We start from the raw sequence: 24,388 nt of genomic DNA on the forward strand, positions 1-24,388 counted from the left end.
TCTATCTCCTTCTGCCTATTTATTGACTCTTCTAATATTTTTAAGCTTTATATTTTTGGGTATATGTAAGATATCTTATCTGAGATGAATTCATGCATAAATGGTAGGCTAGATTGACAGTGGCTGTGGTATAGACCAGTGCAAAATGCCGAAAACCATTTCCAGAATTGAGAACCTATTATTGTCTATTATAATGAATACACGCGTACAAACTACTTTTTATTCTATTTGAATCAAACTTCATAAACAAATGCATCCAGACTATTTTGAAAAATTGTATACCGCATGGTAATTTATTTTCACTTTAGTAGAGGCATCCTTAGGATCATATATTCCAACCGTGGCATGCAAAAGGTGTACAAAGCATGGGTAACCGGTGTAAATGTTCAGTGCCCCAATAATGAGTCTCACTGCCTGTATATATGGACGGAAAACTTAAAACAATATGAAGGGAAGGAAAAGATGGACATTGCATTAGTGAAGTTCCTTGAGATTACTTCACGCGCAATGTAATGTGGTGTTCCAATAGCCACCATGATGGGGCTGCACAATAATCTTTGGAACATGACTAAAATTAGAGATTTTTATTTGAAGTTGCCTTTTAACAGAAAATTGCGAGTTTTGATATCAAATGAAGGATTTCACATCAGGGCTGAGTAATGTAACGCAGATTCAGCCAACCATTAAATTTTTTATTGCTTTTCCCTTTCCGTACTGTCAAAAGTATATTCACGCAGAGTGCAACATTTACCAGACTAACGAGAGCAACTGCATATGAACCAAGGAATTCACCTGCAAACTGTAACTCAGTCACGAACCTCTTATGCTTGGGAAACGGAATAAAGTAGGGCTGGGCATAAAAAACGGAAATCCCGATCTCATCCCGAAATTTATAGGGACGGGACGGGACGGATGTCTAAAAACGTTCGTCCCGTCCCGATTCCGTCCCGCTTCATAATAGTGGGATGTGACGTGGGACGAATAATTTTTATCCCGCTTCGTCCCGTCTAGTCCCACCTTTAATGTAAACTTAAAAATTCTTATATATTTTTTATCAAAATAAAACTAATTTATGTTCTTAATAACTCCAAAATTATATCAACCAAATAATAATGGTAAATTATAATATTTTGAACATAATATGTATTTTTTTTGTTAAAATTTCATTATTGAATGTTACTTTGTTATGAAAAAAATAAAAATATAGGTTTTTATTTAATTTCATAGGAAGGTGGGATTTGTCCCGTCCCGTCCCGTCTCAACCGGGATTAATCCCGAGTGGGATACATTCTTAAAAACCTTCGTCCCGTCCCGATTCAAAAGAGTGGGACGGGACGTGGGATGAGCCCCGTCCCGTCCCATCCCGTCTCATGCCCACCCCTAGAATAAAGTGTGTATTGTATAAATGCATAATCTACATATAAGCCCATAATTTGCATTACTTGGTTTTACCATATGTTAGATTACTTTTCAGCTTGTTTGGTAAACGATTGTCTCGGCCGAGGGACGTGATCGTCCTTCTAGTTTGTAGGCGTGCCAACTCGTGGTCAAACAACTAAGTGAGGTTTTGATATCAATTGTGCTAGATGCAACTTCTTTTTAAGTGATTGTCAACCGAGAAAGGAACACTCTCAACCGTTAGGATCTGATGCTTGTGTTTCAATGACTTCAACCAAATTTATAGTCGGAATCTTCGTAGACGTCTACTTCTTGGTTGTACTCGAACATACGGGTGACAAGCAAGAGATCAATCAAGTGAAGGTATTCGTAGAACATGGTGAATTATGAAGTTAAAGTGGATTTCTTTGTTGAAATGACGTGAAGAGATGTGGGTGTGAATAGCAAATCACATTGATCTATCAGGACTGACCGAAAGAGATCAAAGGATCAATGGTCGAACTAAGTTATCAAAATACTCATAAGTGCTCAAATTAAAGTGCATGAAAGTAAAGAACAAGAATGTAAGAAACTGAAACGAAAAAACTAAGAAAACTAAAACAAGTGGTAACATTACCTATGAAATTAAAAAAAAAAAGATAAGTTGTATATAAGGTTGTATATTAATTTGTTTGAGTAGTAGTGTATGTGCCTTTACAACGATTTACAAGGTGCTATTACTGCTATATACTGATCAACTCTAGCTAAACACATCTTGAAATGTTAAGATATCACAATTTCCAGTAATTGAAGTTGACCCAATTAAGATATATGCCTTGGATACATTTTTGGGTAAATATGTCATTTTGATATCAAAAGTAGAAAAAACCTAAATCTTTTTGTGTGAGCCTCATCCTTGGGTCTTTTATCTCAAACGCAAAAGAACATAAACGATAACCTACCCTCTTTGAACATTAAGAAGACTAGAAATCGAGAACCGAACACGAGAAAGAGGAACTCATCAAACCCTGACCCATAACCCATAACCCATTGGCCAACGCTTCGTGTGTTCATCTCCATCAATATAGATACACTATCGATTAGCGAATGAGAGGTGTGATTCTTTAGTTTTTCAAATATTTAAAGTAAATACAAAATCTTATATAGTAGGCAAGCAGCACCCATGTGGCCATTCCTTGGGGGTGAAGACATTAATATATATAACAATTACATGTGTTATCTGATTTGAACTATAATTATATCAAGTACATTTCATGTTTCCTTTAAGCTCCATCTAAGAATTAATTGGTTTAAATTACAATTACAACGACTTAATTAGCCGTGTATACTGATATAAAAATATTTAATGATTGTTGTGAAAGGAGAGGCTTGTGCAAGAGGTTTAATTTTCTTTTCTAGAAGAATGAGTGGTCTGTCTACAAACTAATTTGTGGGTGAGGGTGAAGGCGAGGGTGAAGGCGAGGGTGAAGATGTAGGTGTGGGAGATAATAACAAAGGTTCTTCCTTGTGAAATTTGTAACAATCACCACTAAAGCTAAAAAGAGTGAGAATTAGTTCATGTGTCAGTTCTGTAAGGGTTCATTTAAGAACAAATACTGGTTACTCCTTTAACTTTTAGTAACTCGACAGTTTACTCTTTCAACTGTTTCAATTTTATTTTCAATTTAATGAGTGAAATTATAGAGTCAAAGTACATTTTCTTAAAGTAAGTAGTACAAGGATTATAGTAAGTAAAAAGATTTTTGATGCCAAAAAAATGGAGCTTGTGGCTTTGGTTGAATCGATCATATGAGATAAATAAAATTAAAAGTGCGAACCTAGACTAGCTCCTCTCCTTTCAACAATTAAGGAAGATTCTTCTTATAGAAGCACATTTAGCTTTGACAAGACTTGATGATATTGTGGTTGGCCCTTCTAAGAAGAGGAAGAGAGTGAGTGTATCGCTTGAAAAAATTGTTCAATAATAGGGCTAGGGAGCAATTCGAGGGTGAAATAGCAATAATGTTTCAAACATATAGTTTGTCTTTCAACTTTGCTAAAATCCTCGCTGCATTTGTACTTTCAACTGGGCATTTGCTTATCCAACCATTGGTTACCTCTATTCTGTTACAATATATCAATAACTTTTCAAAAAAAAATGGAAAGAAATCTGAGAGGTTGTTAAACCAATTAAGCTCACACAAAAGTGAAAAAGGGGTTGGTGTGTGTAGTAATGGGTGGCCTAACACTTAAAGAAAACCACTAATTAATGTTATGTCAGCTTGTGAGAATAGACCTTTGTTCTTGAGGGTAGTGAATTGTGAAGGAGAGTCCAAAGACAATAACTTTATTTTAGACTTGCGCATTAAGAGTATCTTGGAGATTGATCTACAACATGTAATCTAGGTAATCACTGATAATGAAAGCAATTGCAAAGTTGAAAAAACAATTATTAATGCTAGATTTCCACATATATTATGGGCTCCATGTGTTGTGCGTACACTTATCTTGCTTTGAAGAATATATGTTTAACTAGCTTAGTTTTGTCTAATAAGATGGCTTTTGATGCATGTAATGGATTAGTGAAGTTGTCAATGATGTGTATTATGTTAAGAATTTCATTATGAACCATGTTATGAGGCCGGCTATGTTCAATGAACATTCTCAATTGAAGATGTTATCGGTATGGCCGAGTTGAAGTTTTGGGGGGCTCAAGACGAGCCATCAAATGAGGCTTGTGATGTTCATATATGTGTCAACTATTTTTATTAATTTTTATTTAGTTTTCTAAGACTCATTATAAAGAAAAATTTTAAGTTATAATGTGTGTAATTTAATCAAAATATTTGTAAAACTTTAAATTTACACCAAAATGTCCCATTTAAAAATAAATAATAAGAGAAATAATATGTCAACTTCAAGATGTTAAGGATTAACTAAGAATATAAGTACATCAACCAAAACTAAACTTGAGTGAGTTTATTATTTACTTGTAGATTGAGTTAATGTTTAATGATCTCATGGATTGCATTAGTACTATTGTGTTGGTAATTGAAGATTTGTATCGAACTACTATATTATGTACCGGAGCATGACCTCTTTATAGGGTTGATTATGAAAAAAAGATCAATCTAATTTAGGGTCTTAATATATTAGTACAAGTCATGGAGTTAGATAGATAATAAAGTAAAAGAGAATTAAGGAATTGGTTATTAATTAAGATTATTATTTGCGAATCAATCTATAATTACTTTAACAAAGTTACAAATATACTAGTTTCCATGGGAATTTATCCATCTTTCATAAAGGAGCTGAATGAAACCAAAGTTTCACGTTTAATTTTGAATTAGAGACGTTAAAAATGATGAATCAACGACGACTATATCCCTTAACCTTCCAAGCTAACGATGCGGGTTTGAATCCCGCTACCTGCTTTTACTTTATCGTTATAATTTTTAATATTAAAAAATAAAATAATAATTTATTTTAAATATTAAATAAAAATATTGAAATCAAATTAATATAACACATCATTGACTTGAAGACTACATTCTTATAATTCTTTCAACTACTTTTGCAAACAAGAAAAAATGAAAATTGGAGTAAAAAGCGTCCATTGTCTAATTGATAGGACATAAGTTTTCTAAACTTTTGGTATAGGTTCAAATCCTATTGGCCGCAGTTTATTATATATATATATATATATTATGTCAATAAATAAGAAAGATATTTTGAATAACTTGAATAAGGGACGTTCGTATTACATATTAATAATTTCTTTAATATATACACAATTCTCAGTCTAGTCAAATGCGAGAGGTAAGGTAGTGGTTCTTTTCAATCAATCAAGTGAGCCAATCGGTCCAAAGGGCTTGTCTTCGGTTTGTCAATGAACTTCCTACTCTCAATCACTCTTCTAGGTGGGTGCCTTGTGAGCCTAGTCCCAAGGCTAGTCTTAGTTATTAGTTGCTAAGACATGTTTTGCACTCGTTATAGTAATGTCTAAATAGTTTTAAAAGAGACGAACTTGGTTTGGTATAGCTCTCAATTTTATTAGAGATGTCATCCGAAAGATTATAATATATAGTCAGTTTATTTCAATGAATTTTTTTTTTGTTTAAGAAGATTAAGCTAGGTCTACAATGAATGATAATTAGTGATTAGTGGGATGTATATAGGGATGATGATGTTGGAAAAAAAAGGTCGGTGAAAGATTGCATTATATATACTAGCATTCTTGCTCAAGCATTGCGCATACGGAAGGGCCGCGTAACGTTTTTTAAACTGTGAGATTTGCATATTTCAAAAACTATTCTTTTATTATGTGCTTTAAAAAATCATAGATGTCTTGTCTTCCTCCAATTAAAATAATTCTCTTGTATAATAGCTCACATTATTCGGGCATGACGTGAACTATGGATGATGAATTCAATTATATATATGTATAAGAAAGTACATTAAAAACTCATTATAAAAGCTTGAAAGACTAAGAGAGTATGTGTACCTTCTCATCTGGTTCAATCCAAGGTAATTGAATTACTCATAAATATGAAACAGAGAGCTGTTGTGGTAGCTATCAATTAACAAAACTAAAAGTTAATGAGTAACGACAAGGGAAATGCAGTGATATTTGATGAGCTATGTGACAAGGATGAGCTATGTCTTCACAACTTATATGAGTGGTGGGATACCATGATTGGACAAGTGAAGATGAATATCTACAAGGAAGAAGGCAAAGAAGATATAGAAAATTCTCATTCAACAATGTGGTACAATGTGGTGTACACTGTTTTTCTTGCAAGATGGACTAAGATCTCAACATCTCTTCATGGCTTACCACACTCATTAAACACAAGGTATATTTGAAGTATTTGTATGAGTTTTAGTTTTACGTTTCTAATTACAACTTTCAATTCTTCATTATACATTATGAGATATATTAACTTATAGATACTATAGCACATGTAATATCTTAATCGAGCTCTTAATCGTACTACTCCTCATTAAGATAGTAAGATTTCAAAAGAGAAAAATGTCTCAAGAAGTACAATGCTTGTGAAGAAGAGAGAGAGAGAGAGAGAGAGAGAGAGAGAGAGAGAGAGAGAGAGAGAGAGAGAGAGAGAGAGAGAGAGAGAGAGAACACTACAAAAAATTTCGAGCTCATTCGTGGGCATTTACCTCAATACGGATACTTTTACGTGTGAAAACATATGGCCACAGTGCAACGAGGTTTGAAGTTATATGGGCTTTGCTGCAGTGGCTATTGCTCAATAAAGGCACGAATACTGTAATTTTGTGGGAAATTATAGAAGGGACCCACCAGAATAAAATTCTTACTACACAACCATTGATCGGTCATAAAATATAATAACTGATAATTATATATTGAAATGAGATTGTTGCTACACAATTCTTTCATGTAATACAAAATTGTCATCTTAAATTTTCAATGTTCATATAATAACCAATAAAGAGGTGAAAAATAATAAATCTTTCAACCTAGTGACTTATATATCCAAAATCCAAACATCTGTTTCAGCTTAACCATTGCAGCATGAGGAGAGTCATCCATCCAATCTATACACATATATACATATACACATAAGCACCAGAAAATAATATTTAGTTGTAATATTATAAATACTCATTATGAAGCCATATAAGCTTTTACATTAACTCATATATAACTATTACCTAATCAATACATGAAGCCAATAGTCATTCTCAGTTTTATGCCCACAAACATATGAGAAGAAAGAAAAAAGTCATTTCAAAATACAAACTCTACATCAATTATGAGAACTTTAAGGCTCCTTACTTAAAAATTGAGTTAACATGTCATTCAAAGCGCATTTGATTTTTCCCCTGGTAGTGTTTAGTATTCAGCATTACCAAGTGACTGAGATTGCATAACAATGTAGATAAAGATGCAAACATGAAATACACAAGAGAATAAAGAATTCCAAACATCTACATAAGAATAGTAAGGAAAGAGCAAAATTTAAATATATTAGTATGAATAACTTCCAAATAAAGAATAGGGTTGTGTATATACTAATATATATATACACAATAAGAGAGACAAAATCCAACTAAAACCAATAATGTCAGAGCGAGAAACATATAGGTATGAGAGTAAGAATCAATGTTCATACAATCACCATTAAAGGGGTGAAAAATAATGAAACTTTCAACCTAGTAACTATATATCCAAAATCCAAACATATGTTTCAGCTTAACCCTACAAGCATGAGGAGAGCATCCATCCAATCTATAAATATATATATATATATACGTAGACACGAGAAAATAATATTTAGCTGTAATATCATCACTACTCATTATGAAGCCATAAGCTTATACATTAACTCATATATAATTCTCACTTAATCAATAGATGAAGCTAATAGTCATTCTCAGTTTTATGCCCACAAACATATGAGAAGAAAGAAAAAATTCATTTCAAAATACAAACTCTACATCAATTATGAGAACTTTAAGACTACGTACTTAAAACTTGAGTTAACATGTCATTCAAAGTGCATTTGATCTTCTTTTGGTAGTGCTTCATATTCAGCATTGTCAAGTGACTGAGATTGCAAAACAATGTAGATAAAGATGCAAACAGGAAATACACAAGAGAATAAAGAATTCCAAACACCTGCATAAGGACAGTAAGAAAAGAGCAAAAAATAAATATATTAGTATGAATAACTTCCAAATCAAAAATAAGTTTGTGTGTATACTAATATATATATACACAATAAGAAAGACAAAATTCAACCATAACCAATAATGTCAGAGGGCGAAACGTATATGTATGAGACTAAAAATCAATGTTCATACAATCACCATTAAAGAGGTGAAAAATAATGAAACTTTCAACTTAGTGACTATATATCCAAAATCCAATCTGTTTCAGCTTAACCCTACAAGCATGAGGAGAGTCATCTATCCAATCTATGAATAATATATATATATATATATATATATATACATAAGCACGAGAAAATAATATTTAGCTGTAATATTATAAATACTCATTATGTAGCCATATAAGCTTTTACATTAACTCATATATAACTCTCCCCTAATCAATAGATGAAGCTAATAGTCATTCTCAGTTTTATGCCCACTAACATATGAGAAGAAAGAAAAAAGTCATTTCAAAATACAAACACTGCATCAATTATGAGAACTTTAAGGCTATGTACTTAAAAATTGAGTTAACATTTCATTCAAAGCGCATTTGATCTTCTCCTGGTAGTGCTTCATATTCAGCATTGTCAAGTGACTGAGATTGCAAAACAATGTAGATAAAGATGCAAACAGGAAATACACAAGAGAATAAAGAATTCCAAACACCTGCATAAGGACAGTAAGAAAAGAGCAAAAAATAAATATATTAGTATGAATAACTTCCAAATAAAAAATAAGTTTGTGTGTATACTAATATATAGATACACAATAAGAGAGACAAAATTCAACCATAACCAATAATGTGAGAGGGAGAAACGTATATGTATGACAGTAAAAATCAATGTTCATACAATCACCCTTAAAGAGGTGAAAAATAATGAAACTTTCAACATAGTGACTATATATCCAAAATCCAAACATATGTTTCACCTTAACCCTACAAGCATGAGGAGAGACATCCATCCAATCTATCAATAAATATATATATATATATATATATATATATACATAAGCACGAGAAAATAATATTTAGCTGTAATATTATAACTACTCATTATGAAGCCATATAAGCTTTTACATTAACTCATATATAACTCTCACTAATCAATAGATGAAGCTAATAGTCATTCTCAGTTTTATGCCCACTAACATATGAGAAAAAAAGAAAAGTCATTTCAAAATACAAACACTGCATCAATTATGAGAACTTTAAGACTACGTACTTAAAACTTGAGTTAACATTTCATTCAAAGCGCATTTGATCTTCTCCTGGTAGTGCTTCATATTCAACATTGTCAAGTGACTAAGATTGCATAACAATGTAGATAAAGATGCAAACATGAAATACACAAGAGAATAAAGAATTCCAAACACATGCATAAGGACAGTAAGAAAAGAGCAACAATTAAATATATTAGTATGAATAATTTCCAAATCAAAAATAAGTTTGTGTGTATACTAGTATATAGATACACAATAAGAGAGACAAAATTCAACCATAACCAATAATGTCAGAGGGAGAAACGTATATGTATGAGAGTAAAAATCAATGTTCATACAATCACCATTAAAGAGGTGAAAAATAATGAAACTTTCAACATAGTGACTATATATCCAAAATCCAAACATATGTTTCAGCTTAACCCTAGAAGCATGAGGAGAGTCATCCATCCAATCTATCAATATATATATATATATATATATATATATACATATGCACGAGAAAATAATATTTAGCTGTAATATTATAACTACTCATTTTGAATCCATATAAGCTTTTACATTAACTCATATATAACTCTCACATAAGCAATAGATGAAGCCAATAGTCATTCTCAGTTTTATGCCCACAAACATATGAGAAGAAAGAAAAAATTCATTTCAAAATACAAACTCTCCATCAATTATGAGAACTTTAAGGCTCCTTACTTAACAATTGAGTTAGCATGTCATTCAAAGCGCATTTGATCTTCTCCTGGTAGTGCTTCATATTCAGTACTGTTAAGTGACTGAGATTGCATAACAATATAGATAAAGATGCAAACAGGAAATACACAAGAGAATAAATAATTACAAACACCTGCATAAGGATAGTAAGAAAAAATTAAAATTAAAATATATTAGTATGAATAACTTCCAAATAAAAAAATAAGTTTGTGTGTATACTTATATATAGATACATAATAAGAGAAACAAAATTCAACTATAACCAATAATGTCAGAGGGAGAAACGTATATGTATGAGAGTAAAAATCAATGTTGATACAATCACCATTAAAGAGGTGAAAAATAATGAAACTTTCAACATAGTGACTATATATCTAAAATCCAAACATCTGTTTCAGCTTAACCCTAGAAGCATGAGAAAATATTATTTAGCTGTAATATTATCATTACTCATTATAAAGCCATATAAGCTTTTACATTAACTCATATATAACTCTCACATAATTAATAGATGAAGCCAATAGTCATTCTCCGTTTTATGCCCACAATCATATGAGAAGAAATAAAAAAAGTCATTTCAAAATACAAACTTTGCATCAATTATGAGAACTTTAAGGCTCTTTACTTGAAAATTGAGTTAACATGTCAATTAAAGCGCATTTGATCTTTCCCTGGTAGTGCTTCATATTCAACATTGTCAAGTGACTTAGATTGCATAACAATGTAGAGAAAGATGCAAACATGAAATACACAAATGAATTCTAAACATCTGCATAAAGACAGTAAGATAACAGCAAAATTTAAATATATTAATATGAATAACTTCCAAATAAAAAATAAGTTTGTGTATATACTAATATATAGATACACAATGAGAGAGACAAAATTCAACCATAACCAATAATATCAGTGGGACAAACATATATGTATGAGAGTAAAAATCAATGTTCATACAATCACCGTTAAAGAGGTGAAAAATAATGAAACTTTCAACCTAGTGACTATATATCCAAAATTCAAACATCTGTTTTAGCTTAACCCAAGAAGTATGAGGTGAGTTATCCATCCAATCTATATATATATATATATATATATATATACATTGGCACGAGATAATAATATGTAGCTGTAATATTACCATACTCATTATGAAGCCATATAAGTTTTTACATTAACTCATATATAACTCTCACCTAATCAATAGATGAAGCCAATAGTAATTCTCAGTTTTATGCCCACAACCATATGACAAGAAAGAAAAAAGTCATTTTAAAATACAAACTTTGCATCAATTATGTGAACTTTAAGGCTTCTTACTTAAAAATTGAGTTAACATGTCATTCAAAACGTATTTGATATTTCCCATGGTAGTGCTTCATATTCAGTATTGACAAGTGACTGAGATTGTATAACAATGTAGAAAAAGATGCAAACATGAAATACATAAGAGAATAAGAATTCCAAACACATGCATAAGAACAATAAGGAAAGAGCAAAATTTAAATATATTAGTATGAATAACTTCCAAATAAAAAATAAGTTTGTGTATATACTAATATATAGATACATAATAAGAGAGACAAAATTCAACCATAAATAACAATGGCAGAGGGAGAAACATATATGTATGAGAGTAAAAATGTTTACCAAACAATCGAAATTTCATCAATGATAGAGGATGGTGTAAGAATATTTTTGGAAATTTTAGAGGAGTTTATGGATAGTTTATGCGATTCTTACCTGGTATTTAGTTGAAAAAAGTTGTGATATTGGTCTGTAAATTGGGGAACTCTTGGTGTGAGGACTCTAGAATATTTTGAAGAGTGTACGGAGGTTGTTGGTGAAGTTGAAATTTTTTTGGTGAAAGTTGTGACGATTTTGGACGAGTGAGAGCGATTAAATTCTTTTAATTATTTATATCAGGTTATGGTAATTAATTAATTATATCTCTTAAATAAGAGGTGAGGAGACTCGAGTCGAGGAAGTTTCGGACTGACCATCGGCGTAGCTCGGTTACTGTGAGTGGACTCTTGTTTTTAAATTGATGCATGCATGGATATTTTTAATTTAATATTTTGGCGTTATATTGGTGGCAATTTTTTTTATTTACCTATGATGATTTTCATTTAATTTATTTGGAAATAAGTATGAATTTATATAACTCCTATTGAATATTCGAATTTGATTGAGTTTTTCTCTGGAAATGGGATTTTCAGGAATTTCTTTAAGTGCATTTCTTTTTCTTTATATCATACGGTTGGGAATTGTATCTATTGATTATACTTGGGGCTAGCAGGGCTAGTATATTCCTTATATTTATTTTTAATCTTTTTATTTAGACTAGCGGGGTTAGTTTATTCTATGATGATATTTTATTCTCAATCCGGTATCTTCTCCTTTAAACTCTATAATGGGGGCACGATCAACGGATCAGAATGGTATCATTTTTCATATCACAAACCATACCTTTTTGAGATGATTATGCTAGCACACTATATCACCTTATGATGACCCTTTTCCGCCTGGGAGGCGATGTGACATAGCCGACAATGTCATTACAATCTAATACCCCCTCCGTTAACGTAATGTGACTGTATTGGGAGCTTGAGAATATATATTTTGTCTGGAGGGCATACTGTATAGCTCATTACTTCTTATTCAACTAGCGGGGTCTAGTCCACTCTTTATAATTTATTTGATTATCTTATTTGACTAGCTATTCTTGAATATGTTATTGGATTAGCGGGGCTAGTCCATCTTCTCTATTTAATTCTTTTGATTTTATTGACTAGCGGGGACTAGTCCGTTAAGTAATTTGGTTATTGTTCAATTTCTTGAACAATACGCGTATGCATTGTATTTTATTATGAATTAAAGAAATTGGGAAGTATCAATTAAAAATATTAATTCTGTTATTTATTTTGTCCACTCACTAACATTTTTAAATAATTTTTTATGTGCCATTCATTTTTAAATACCCAGTTCAAAGGCTACCGACTCCCCTTAGTAGGACAAAACAGAGAAGAAAAATGGAGTTTAGGCATCGATTAGGAAATACACAAAGAAAAGAAGTGTGGAATCAAAGAGAGGGCATGAAGCTTACCACAAAAAACCGGACAAGGTTGCTGGAACTAGGATAATCTCGTGAAAAGAGGAAGAGCATCGGCAGAGGTGCGGCGGAGGCAAAACCCAGAAAAGGGAAATTCAAAGTTAGACCCAATTCGAGAAATTGAAGGAAAGAAACGAATTGGATCGGGTATGAAGATAAAGAGTTGATCTTACCAACAAGTTTGAATAGCTCAACTGAACTCATTTATTCGGCGGAAATCTCCAAAAAAACTTGAACTGTATTTTATCAATTACCTTGAAATCAGAGGTGTGAGCATGATCGACTGATATGGTTGTGTGGAGGAGATGGAAAGGAACATGAAGATTTGGATGCATGTGTGATTCTCTCTAGATACGGAGAGAGGTGGAGGCGGTGGTTTTGTGTTTTCTAGAGAAAGAAAGAGAGAAAATAAGGAAAATGATGAACGTTAGTGAAAGTGGAGGGGTAATACAGTCAATTTAGAGGTTGAGAAATATTGGCCTCTCCGGGTGCATAAAAGGATGCTCCTATTTATTTCCGTTTAATTGCTCTGATACTCTGAATGTCTTTGGAATATCTACCGTATAGTTGAAGATTTTGGTTTTTTAAGTTGTAATACTAAGAATGAAATATTTGATGTTGGAGTGAGATTTATATTCTTATGGATAATTTGTAGTTGGATTGATATTGGAGAGAGTGGAGGACTCCAGGATGGTGGCTTGTGATTTGATATGTTGTTTTTCGCAGGTTGAGTTGGGTACTTTCAAGAGAGACTATGCTAAAATTTTAACATACCTTCCTTGATAGTGGTCCCCGCACGACTCACTCTACATATTAGAGTAATATTTGGGATGGGTCGTGTCACACATAATTGTAATGGAATAATGAGCTTACATATCTAATCAAACATTTGCCTCCTTTCTTGATAGCAGCTCTCTTTGTATTCTCCTTTTGAGGGAAATGTGTTTTGCATATTTTTCACATTTATCCCTACTTGCTTACAATTGCTACAAGTAAGAGATTTTTGCTTATTTCCCAATTTACATTATGTCTTTTCAAATGCATCTATCAAACTGCCTTGAATATGATGGAGGCAAAATTTGGTGGATCTTCACACCTTGACCACATGTCCATACTGTTTATTAGGCTTATGAAATTGTTGTAGATTGTCATGTATGTCTATTCAAACAATCAACAATAAAATCTTCTGGGTTATGCCTCTTTTCATATATGGCTGATATTACATGCTTGCATGGTATATATTCCGATCAAATCCCATCTCCAGCAACTACATGTTCACAACCTAAGGTTGACGATATTTTTTACTTTTGTCAAAATATCAACTTCAGCTTCATCTCCACCATTAAAAATTGAAATATAATATGTGGCAGTCTTTATCTTGTCGTTCTCCAATGATATCATTGGCCTAAGACAGATTACATCTTCATACTTGGATATTTTGTTTCCCTTCTTAAATGAATTCTTTTGATATGTTTTCATCGCATTTCTTCAAACATGTTGATTGGTGGCTTACATCTAGCTCCCACAATCAATGAATTGAAGCTTTCACATATGTTTTGTCCATAATGTCATAGTTTCTCATTATATTGAAAAATGCCCTACACCAATGTGTGGGAGACCTATCTTCATATGCAAAACAAAAATCAAAAGTTAAAATTTTATCAAAATTGACTCACTTATTAATGTAACTCTATAAAAATTAATTTGAAAGTAAAATGGCTAAATGGACAACCGACTTAAAGGTCACAGATTGAACAAATGTTAGCCATTTATGTGTAAAAGGAAAAGATTGAATACAAAATATGATTGACGGTGTATTGAGTATTTTAGGATGTGTAAATAATATTTCTCTTTTATGTGTTTCTCGAGATTTTCTTCGCTCTATTGTTTAGCACCCAAAATTCTTATCACAGTGATTGATGGATTCAATGCTCAATTTGATACGCCCTTGCAATTAAGGAGTAGAGCAAAATCGTGTTAAATCGATGTCGCCACTGGTTACGGTGGCTATGGGTGATATGAGTTTTTACAACCATGCAAGCTCCTCTAACGATCCTCCTATGACGGCTGGTCTTCTGATAGGAGCACAAAGTGTGACGTTCTTAATGTGAATATGACATATTCTTATGCTTTGTTACTTCTTATTTAGTTGTTTTATGTTTTCATATTTGTTATTTGTATGTTTTAGTAGAGCTATGCCGAATTTGGATAAATTGATGATGAAATTGTGCAAGTGTTAGAAATCCTTAATGAGCTATGATTCCTTACTCGATTAGGACTCTACTTTCATATTTTCATTCTTTCCTATTCTTTAATCGTCGAATTCTTTTCAAGAAAGACAAATCTTGTTTTGACAAGTAGTGATGTCGTGATGCATTCCTAGTGAGACAAGGAAGTCTTGTCCGAGTTGGATAAGGAGAGATGCCGTGCAGCCTTAGTTGTTTCCTAATTAGATTTGGTTTCTTACATCAAGTTGGATTTAGAGTACACGAATCAAAGAAGATTTCATCTTCCCAATCCGATTCTAGCACCTATTTGGGACGACAATGCTATGTTATTGACTCCTATATATAGATGCACGGCCTTATTGTTCAAGCATCATCAACCTTGCGCACACACTAGCCAAAGCTCTACCGAATTTCATACTCACCTTTGAAAGAAATCCTAAAACTAATTCCACCATTCTTCACCATCATCTTTAGCTTCGAAGCACGCTTGTGAAGAAGTTCAACTCCCTTAGAAAGCCACGACTACATCTTCTAGAATCGCTTGATTGATAAAGTGTAACTATGATTCTCTCTATGTTTATTTCGGTTTTTGGTTTCTTTGTTCTTGGTTGAGTATGCGTTTGGATATTGTAACTTGTTTCAATTTTATCTATGAAATAGCTACTTGATTCGATTTATATAAAGTTGCGATTTCAAGTTTTAGTTATGTGAATTTCGGTTTCTTCCGTGACATGTTCTTGAGTGATTTCGATATCTATATGTTATGTATACGCTTGTAGCATGATATTTAGGTTGTTGGATTAAAGACTTATGCTATGAACATGTTTATCTTTTCTATGTAGTTTCGAAATTGCATGATTGTTGGTTAAGTAGGTGACAAGCTTAATGAATTCAATGCAGATTTCGATTAAGACCGCTTGGGAAGAATCGAATGTGTTAAGTGTCTATGTGTTTAGGTTATTGCTTAGAACCCTAATTTCATGATCCAACCTTAGTTTTTCATGAGTATGTCTCGGCATGATTCTAAAAGGAGGACTAGAACTTGTTTTCGTTATCTCTATATGAATTGTTTTGGTGATGGTTTGTATGTTAGTTGGTTGATCACATGTATATATGAGTTTATGTTTTATTTTCTGTTTTGATACCGATTCTATATCAAACCTTTATACTCTTATGAATTCGTTATTAAATGTTTGTGATTCTATGCCCTAGCTAGATCTCCGGTTTGTGAACGATACCCTCTTGCTTTATACTACTTACGCCACTTACATGGTTAATATTGATGTCGAGTAATCGAACCTATCAAATGGCGCCGTTGTCAAGGATCCATAAAGATGGATCCCTAACTTTTAATTTTGAATTCATTGTTCATATTGTACATTTGTATATTCTTATCTTGTTTCATTGTACATATAATAAATTTATCTTAGGTTGTTTTTTTGGTGTTTGAGTGAATGATTGTTGTAGGTTGTAAATCGAACGGAATAGGTAAAGTTCTTTTTGTTAATATTAGCCTTAACCCTTCATGCTAGCTCTCGTGGGCGGTTTTTATTAACACTTGGAGATTTGTCTAACACCCAAGGTTAAGTCCAGCTGAGTAAGGGGCACGCTCTTTTATTACCATGTTGCATGTGACCAAAATTGGATCTCAGAGAACTACTAACTGACATACATCTCGGTGATGGAGTCGATAGGGAGTTCGCTCTCCGTAGTTCAACAAATGAGTCCTATCATGTTCACTATCTCTAATTGAGCTACACGGCTTTCTGAAACAAAGACTTGATTTTGTGTCTAGGCATCCATACTTAGGCCGCACGTCCACCTTGGTTTATAAGTTAGAATCAATCGATCATTCAATCATTGAAACGGCAAAAAGAACTTGTGAATTGTGTGAACTTTGTATACGTAAAGAACTAACTCTTTGTAATCATGACAACTTAGTTGTCGTGCCTCTTCCATAAATGTGTCGTGTATATGACTAAGGAAGGGCACAGTTTCATGACTTCATTGTGTATTCTTCAATGCTAACCCTTTAACTTTCGTGTTACAGGAACTAGGCATGTCCACGATATATAAGAAAACACAAGAGCTCAAAAATCGAATTCAAGCACTCATAAAGTTACAAACCTCTAGCTCGAGTAAACTCTTAGATTTCGAATCGTCTCCGAGCAATTCAATCTTAAACGCTTCACCTAGATCATAAGTGAAGATCCTTTCTTCCCCTTCATCTTCGATTAAGAGACATACACAATTGCGGACTGTGGCCTAGTTTCTACCGGTGCTCCAATGACACTCAAGAATGCGTTCATCCCCACCACCCCTGAATCACCTTCATGCATTGCTTTCACTCCACCTGATGAAGCCAACTTCTCCATTCCAGTTCAATTGCTCGGGCAACTGCTTAAGTACTCTGGTTCCTCAATGGAAGACCATAATGTTCATCTTATGGAGTTCTTAGACATTTGCAAGCTCCAATCGATTCATCATATGTCTCAAGAAGGCTTGAGGTTGTTTTTGTTTCCATTTACCCTTAAGGACGATGTTAAGCGTTGGTTGTACTCTCTACCTGCGGGAATCATCACCACATGGGACGAAATGACTATGAGATTCTTGAAGCAATTCTTCCCTTCTTAACTCAGGAAAAGACTTAGGAGGGAGATTCAGAACTTCACTCAAAAGGATGGTGATTCACTCTATGAGGCATGGGAGGAATTTCAGGAACTACAAAGTAAGTGCCCTCACCATGGTATTTCGTTGGATGACTTGGTGCAATTCTTCTATGAAGGACGTGATGCCACTAATAAAAGCATGGTGAATTTGTCATGTGGCTGCACATTCATGAACAAGACCGGTCAAGAAGCTTACACCTTGATTGATGACTTGGCCGACAACAATCGCCAATTTAGTTCCACGTAGAAGAGAGGAAGCAAGAGCTGTGGGGTGTATGATGTTGATGCAAGAATCAGATGGCTACTTTAGAGAGGAAGCTTGACGTTCTAGTCAAGGCATTCAATGGTTCGAGCATCAACACTCAAATGTGTGGCATTTGTTCTTTCAAAGATTACACACAACTGAGAATTGTCCAAATGGTGCAATGACTGAAGATGAGTTAAACTTCATGAGGCAACAAAGACCTTGGTACGATCTTTACTCGAACACATATAATCCTGGACTTAGAGTTCATCCCAACTTTCGTTGGAACAACAATGCTCAACCGTCCAATGCTCAAGGTCAAGGACCACATCCTTCAGGTTTGTTTGTGAGGCCTCAGGTATCTCAAGGTTCTGTTCCCTTTAACTCTAATGTTCATGGTTCGAATAATGCATCTGCACCTAACTATGATGAACTTTTGAAGTCCCTTGCTCAAGGGCAACATAATCTAAACTCTACTACTCAAGCTTTAGTTACAGGTCAACAAGCTCATTCTAAGGACATAACTGAGCTTAACAAGCAGATGGGACAAATGATCGACTTCATGGACAAGATCCATGAAAGAGGTAAGTTACCGAGCCAAACTGAGCCAAATCCTAATGTGAAGGCCATGATGACAAGACGTGGAAGGATCTTGGATGCTCCATTGCAGCAAAACAAGAAGGTCGTGCCTTCTAAAGGAAAAGAGGCCGAGAGTTTTAATGCCAATGACTTAGAGAAGGACCCTACCTCCTCTAAGGCTAATGATGTCATGCCTCTACCCCAAAGTGATCATGCTATGCATGACAAAGGTAAGGATCCTAACTCTAGTGGTTTGGTTTCAACTAATGGTCTTCCTCCTTGTGTTCTCTTCCCTAATAGATTTGCAAAGTAAAAGAAGGATGGCTCTAATCAAGCCATGCTCGACATCTTTAAGAAGGTGGAAGTGAACATGCCTCTTATTGAATGCATACAACAAAATCCTAGGTATGCTAAGTTTTTGAAAGAATTGTGCACCAATAAGAGGATGACTCGAGAAAAGAAGGTTGTCACAATGAGTGAGACGGTTTTTGCCATGCTCCAAAGGAAGCTACCACCAAACCTTCAGGATCCAGGGAGTTTTTCTATCCCTTGTACAATCGGAAACATGACATTTGAAAAGATAATGCTAGACTTAGGTGCATCGATCAATGTAATGCCTTACAATATTTATGAGGATCTAGGTCTAGGTGATTTGAAATGAGATAATGTTGTGATTCGATTGGCAGATTATTCCAACAAAGTCCCTTTGGGCTATGTTGAAGACGTCTTGTGCAGGTTTTGAGCTTAATTTTCCATGCAGACTTCTATGTCATTGATATGGAGCCAACTGAAACAGATGATAATGAGGTCCCTATCTTGTTGGGATGTCCCTTCATGAGGACTGCACGAACAAAAATCGATGTGTTTAGTGGATCACTCACCTTTGAGTTCGACGGTGAAGTGATTAGCTTCAACATCTTTGAAGCCATGAGGTATCCCTTTTCAGAATTGAGTGATTGTTTTTCAGTTGACATTCTTGATTCCCTTGCAGATAACTATCTCGATACATTTGCACATGACAAGTTGACACTCATCATTGCCCAAGGGGCCGGATTTACAAGTGATGGTTCTAACGTTTCTGAGTTGGAAGCTAATGATGCCATGCCATCATATGTTTTAGAGAACGTGACCTCTCTTGAGGTTGCACATGAGCTAAGCTATGTCTCTTCTAGTCTAATTCTCTTAACCACTAACAAGAATCTTCCTTCTGTGGTGCAAGCCCCAAAGCTTAATCTTAAGGTTCTTCCGAACCACTTGAAGTATGCGTTTTTGGGAGATGAGGATACATTTCCAGTGAACATTGCATCTGCACTCAACGAGGAACAAGATGAGAGATTGATTGAGGTGTTGAAGAGACACAAAACGACCATAGGATGGACCCTAGCCGACATCAAGGGAATTAGCCCTACCGTGTGTGCATCGAATTTTGCTTGAAGATTGTCCCAAACCACCCAAGGAAGGTCAGAGACGTCTTCACCCACCAACGATGCAAGTTGTCAAGGACGAAATCACTAAGTTACATGATTGTGTCGTCATCTACCCTATCTCTCTCATTCAAGTTGTGCCAAAGAAGTCTGGAATCACGGCGGTGAAGAACAAAGATAACAAGTTGGTGCCTCAAAGGACAATGACTAGTCACCGTGTGTGTATCGACTATAAGAAGCTCAATGCTATGATAAGGAAGGATTATATGTTGTTGTCATTCATTGATCAAATGCTTGAGAGGCTAGCATGTCATTCTTTCTATTGTTTCCTTGATAGATATAGTGGATACAATCAAATTAGTTGGCGGAAGAAAATCAAGAGAAGACTACATTCACATGCCCTATTGGTACGTTTGTTTATCGTCGCATGCCTTTTGGTTTATGCAACGCTCCAGGTACGTTTCAACGTTGTATGTATCACATTTTCTCTTAGTATATTGGTTCTAGAATTGAAGTTTTCATGGATGATTTCTCTGTTTATGGTGAAAATTATGATGCATGTTTAGAGAATGTGGAACTTGTGCTCAAACGTTGTGAAGAAACTAACTTGGTTTTGAGTTGGGAAAAATGTCATTTTATGGTTACTCAAGGCATTGTCATAGGCCATATTGTTTTATCTAGAGGAATTGAGGTTGATAAGTTTAAAAAAATAGATCTTGTGCGTCACTTACCCCTCCCCACAAATGTGAGGGATGTTCGATCGTTTCTTGGACATGTATATTTCTATCGTAGGTTTATCAAGGACTTTTCCAAGATTGCGAGACCATTGAGTTCATTGCTCCAAAAGGACATTCCCTTTCACTTTGATGATGATTGCAAACATGCATTTGAGACTTTGAAGAAGCTTTTGACGTCGGCATAGATCATGGCACCGCCGGATTGGTCCTTGCCGTTTGAGTTGATGTGTGATGCCTCCGACTATGCAGTTGGAGCCGTGCTAGGGCAGAGAAAGGATAAGCAGCCCTACGCCATCTATTATGCCTCACAAACACTCAATGATACTCAACAGAACTACACCACAACCGAAAAAGAACTTCTTGCCGTGATCTTTGCTCTAGATAAGTTTCGTTCTTACTTACTTCAATCCAAAGTTATTATTTACACTGACCATGCAGCTTTGAAGTACTTAATGACGAAGAATGATGCCAAACCGAGATTGATTCAATGGATTCTCTTACTCCAAGAGTTTGATCTTGAGATCAAGGACAAGAAGGGAAGTGACAATGTTGTGGCGGGCCATTTGAGCCGTTTGGTGAGAGATACCGAGCCTTTGGCCATTCAAGAGAGCTTTTCGGATTAGCAACTCTTTCGAGTTGAGGTAAGTGAGCCATGGTATACAAATATTGCGAATTATCTTGTGTCTAAGCAATTTCCAGATACTTTATCGCATGCTCAAAAGATTAGACTCAAGGCATTAGCTAAATATTATGTTTGGGATGAACCATACTTGTGGAAACATTGTGTTGATCAAATCATTAGGAGGTGTGTCCCTGAATCTGAATATCATTATATACTTACTTTTTGCCATTTTGAGTCTTGTGAACGACATTTTGGTTCACGTAGGACTGCTATTGAGGTGTTAGAATGTGGATTCTTTTGGCCTACGATTTTCAAAGATGCATATCATTTTTGCATGACTTGTGATAGATGCCAACGCATGAGAAATTTAGGATCTCGAGATCAAATGCCTATGACACCGATTATATATGTCAAAAAATTTGATTGTTGGGCATTGATTTTATGGGACATTTTCCTAACTATAATGGTTTCTTGTACATACTCGTTTGTGTTGATTATGTTTCGAAATGGGTGGAAGCAAAAGCCATCCGGACTAATGATTATCGAATTGTTACATATTTCTTTCATTCTAACATTTTCTCTAGGTTTGGTATGCTGGAAGTTATCATTAGTGATGAAGGATCTCACTTTTACAACCGAACCATTGAGGCGTTATTGAAGAAGTATGGAATCAGACATAAGGTTATAGGACGCTATCTAATCGTGAGATCAAGAGAATTTTGGAGAAGTTTGTTGGACCATCACGTAAGGATTGGTCTCAACGATTGGATGATATTTTTTGGGCCTATAGGACGGCATACAAGACTCCTCTTGGCATGTCACCATTTCGGTTAGTCTATGGCAAGGCGTGCCATCTTTCTTGTGGAGCTTGAGCATCGTGCATGGTGGGCTGTGAAGAATTTTAGCATGAACATTGATGAGGCCGGATTGCATAGGAAGTTGCAATTGCATGAGCTTGAAGAGATTATGAATGAGGCATATGATTCGGAAATGGTTTACAAAGAGAAAACTAAAATGTTCCATTACCGTATGATTAGGAAGAAACACTTTGTTGTTGGGCATAAAGTTCTTTTGTTTAATTCTCGACTCAGATTGTTCCCAGGCAAGCTCCGTTCTAGGTGGCTTGGCCCGTTTGTTGTTGCTAATATTTTTCCTTATGGTACTATTCGATCAAAAGTACGGTGCTTGGAAAGGAATTCACGGTCAATGGACATCGCTTGAAGCCATACTATGAGAATTTTGTGAAGCATAACATGGAGGAGACTTCTCTCCTTGATCCTATGGCAAGCAAGTGATTTTTTTGAGATAGTCTTGGCTATAGACTCTAAACTTAAGCCAATGAAGGAGTCATGAACGAGTGTTTGTATTTTCTTATCCCTTATCTCTTTTTAATTTTTGTTGCTTATCATATTGTACATTGAGGGCAATGTAAGTTTTAAGTGTGGGGTGGGGATCATTCATTGTATTCTATTGTTTGATGCTTATGTGTTTCAATTTTGTTGCTTTGATTTTCGATTTTTAGTTTGAATTTTTGGTTTTGTTTTTTGATTTTAAGTTGTTTTTGTTTTGAGTCTTAGGTATGCCTTAAACTGTCTAGGATGAGTTGATCTTTGAATTTATGGGTTGATAGATGATCACGATATTGAATTGAACTTCATTGTTATTTGATGGTTAATCGATGTGTAGAAATTGTACGAACATGTAGTAGATGAGGATTTTGAAACTTAGGTACATAATGAGCATGTTCCTTACTTGTTTGAATTCATGTAACCTATGTGAGTTTCGAGCCATGTATGTGCTTTCTTTGGAAACATTATATCTATTGTTTCATTGGCTTTATAACCTCATTATATCTATTTTGATCAATTCATATGCGCCATAGAATGCTAGAACTTACTTTATGAAACTTTCAAAGCTTTATGTCATAATATACTTTAATTTTAAAAAGGATTGTTAGATATTTTTAGGATTTCCACTATTTTATGCCAAAAAACCGTATATCCCTATTGGAGCCATACTTGGGACACCTTAGTGTTAACCCATTTGAGCATATATTAAGCTTTTTCTTTCATTACCAACATGTTAATATCCTTATTTAGTATAGTTATATCTCTACTGATCATCTCGATTACTCGACATCAATATTTAACCATGTAAGCATCGTTAATAGTATAAAGTAAGAGGGTATCGTTCACAAACCGGGGATCCAGCCAGGGTATAGAATCACAACATATAACACGAATTCATAAGAGTTTAAGGATTTTTGATATAGGTTCGACTTTCCAAGATAAAAACAGAAAATAAAACCTAAACTAATATATACATGTGATCAACCAACCAACACACAATACATCACCAAAACAATTCATACAAAGAAACCGAAAACAAGTTCTAGTTCTCCCTTTAGAATCATGCCGAGTTATCATCTTAAGCAACTAAGGTTGGATCATGCAATTAAGTTCCAAATCAGTTACCTATATGCATAGACACTTAACACATTCAAGTCTTGCCAATCGGCTTCATCAAAATCTAACATGTTCATCTTACCATACAACTTCAAAGCCATGCATATCGAATTCATTAAGTATGTCACCTACTTAACCCTCAATCATGCAATTCCGAAAATTATATAGAAAATAATAAACATGTTCATAGCATAAGTCTTTAATCTAACAACCTAAATATCATGCTACAATCGCATACATAATACTTAGATATCGAAATCATCAAGAACATGTCACGGCAGAAACCAA

At 34.3% G+C, this 24,388-nt stretch overlaps 1 non-coding gene across 1 annotated transcript; it reads right to left on the reverse strand.

The window, feature by feature from the left end:
* Positions 1-18,003: 18,003 nt before the first annotated feature.
* LOC126804271 (small nucleolar RNA R71) lies at positions 18,004-18,110 on the reverse strand. Its single transcript, XR_007673225.1, has one exon. It is a non-coding gene; the product is annotated as a small nucleolar RNA R71 (small nucleolar RNA).
* Between the last annotated feature and the right edge of the window lie 6,278 nt (positions 18,111-24,388).

Source organism: Argentina anserina, chromosome 7, assembly GCF_933775445.1.
Source record: "Argentina anserina chromosome 7, drPotAnse1.1, whole genome shotgun sequence".
In the NCBI taxonomy this organism is placed as follows: domain Eukaryota; kingdom Viridiplantae; phylum Streptophyta; class Magnoliopsida; order Rosales; family Rosaceae; genus Argentina; species Argentina anserina.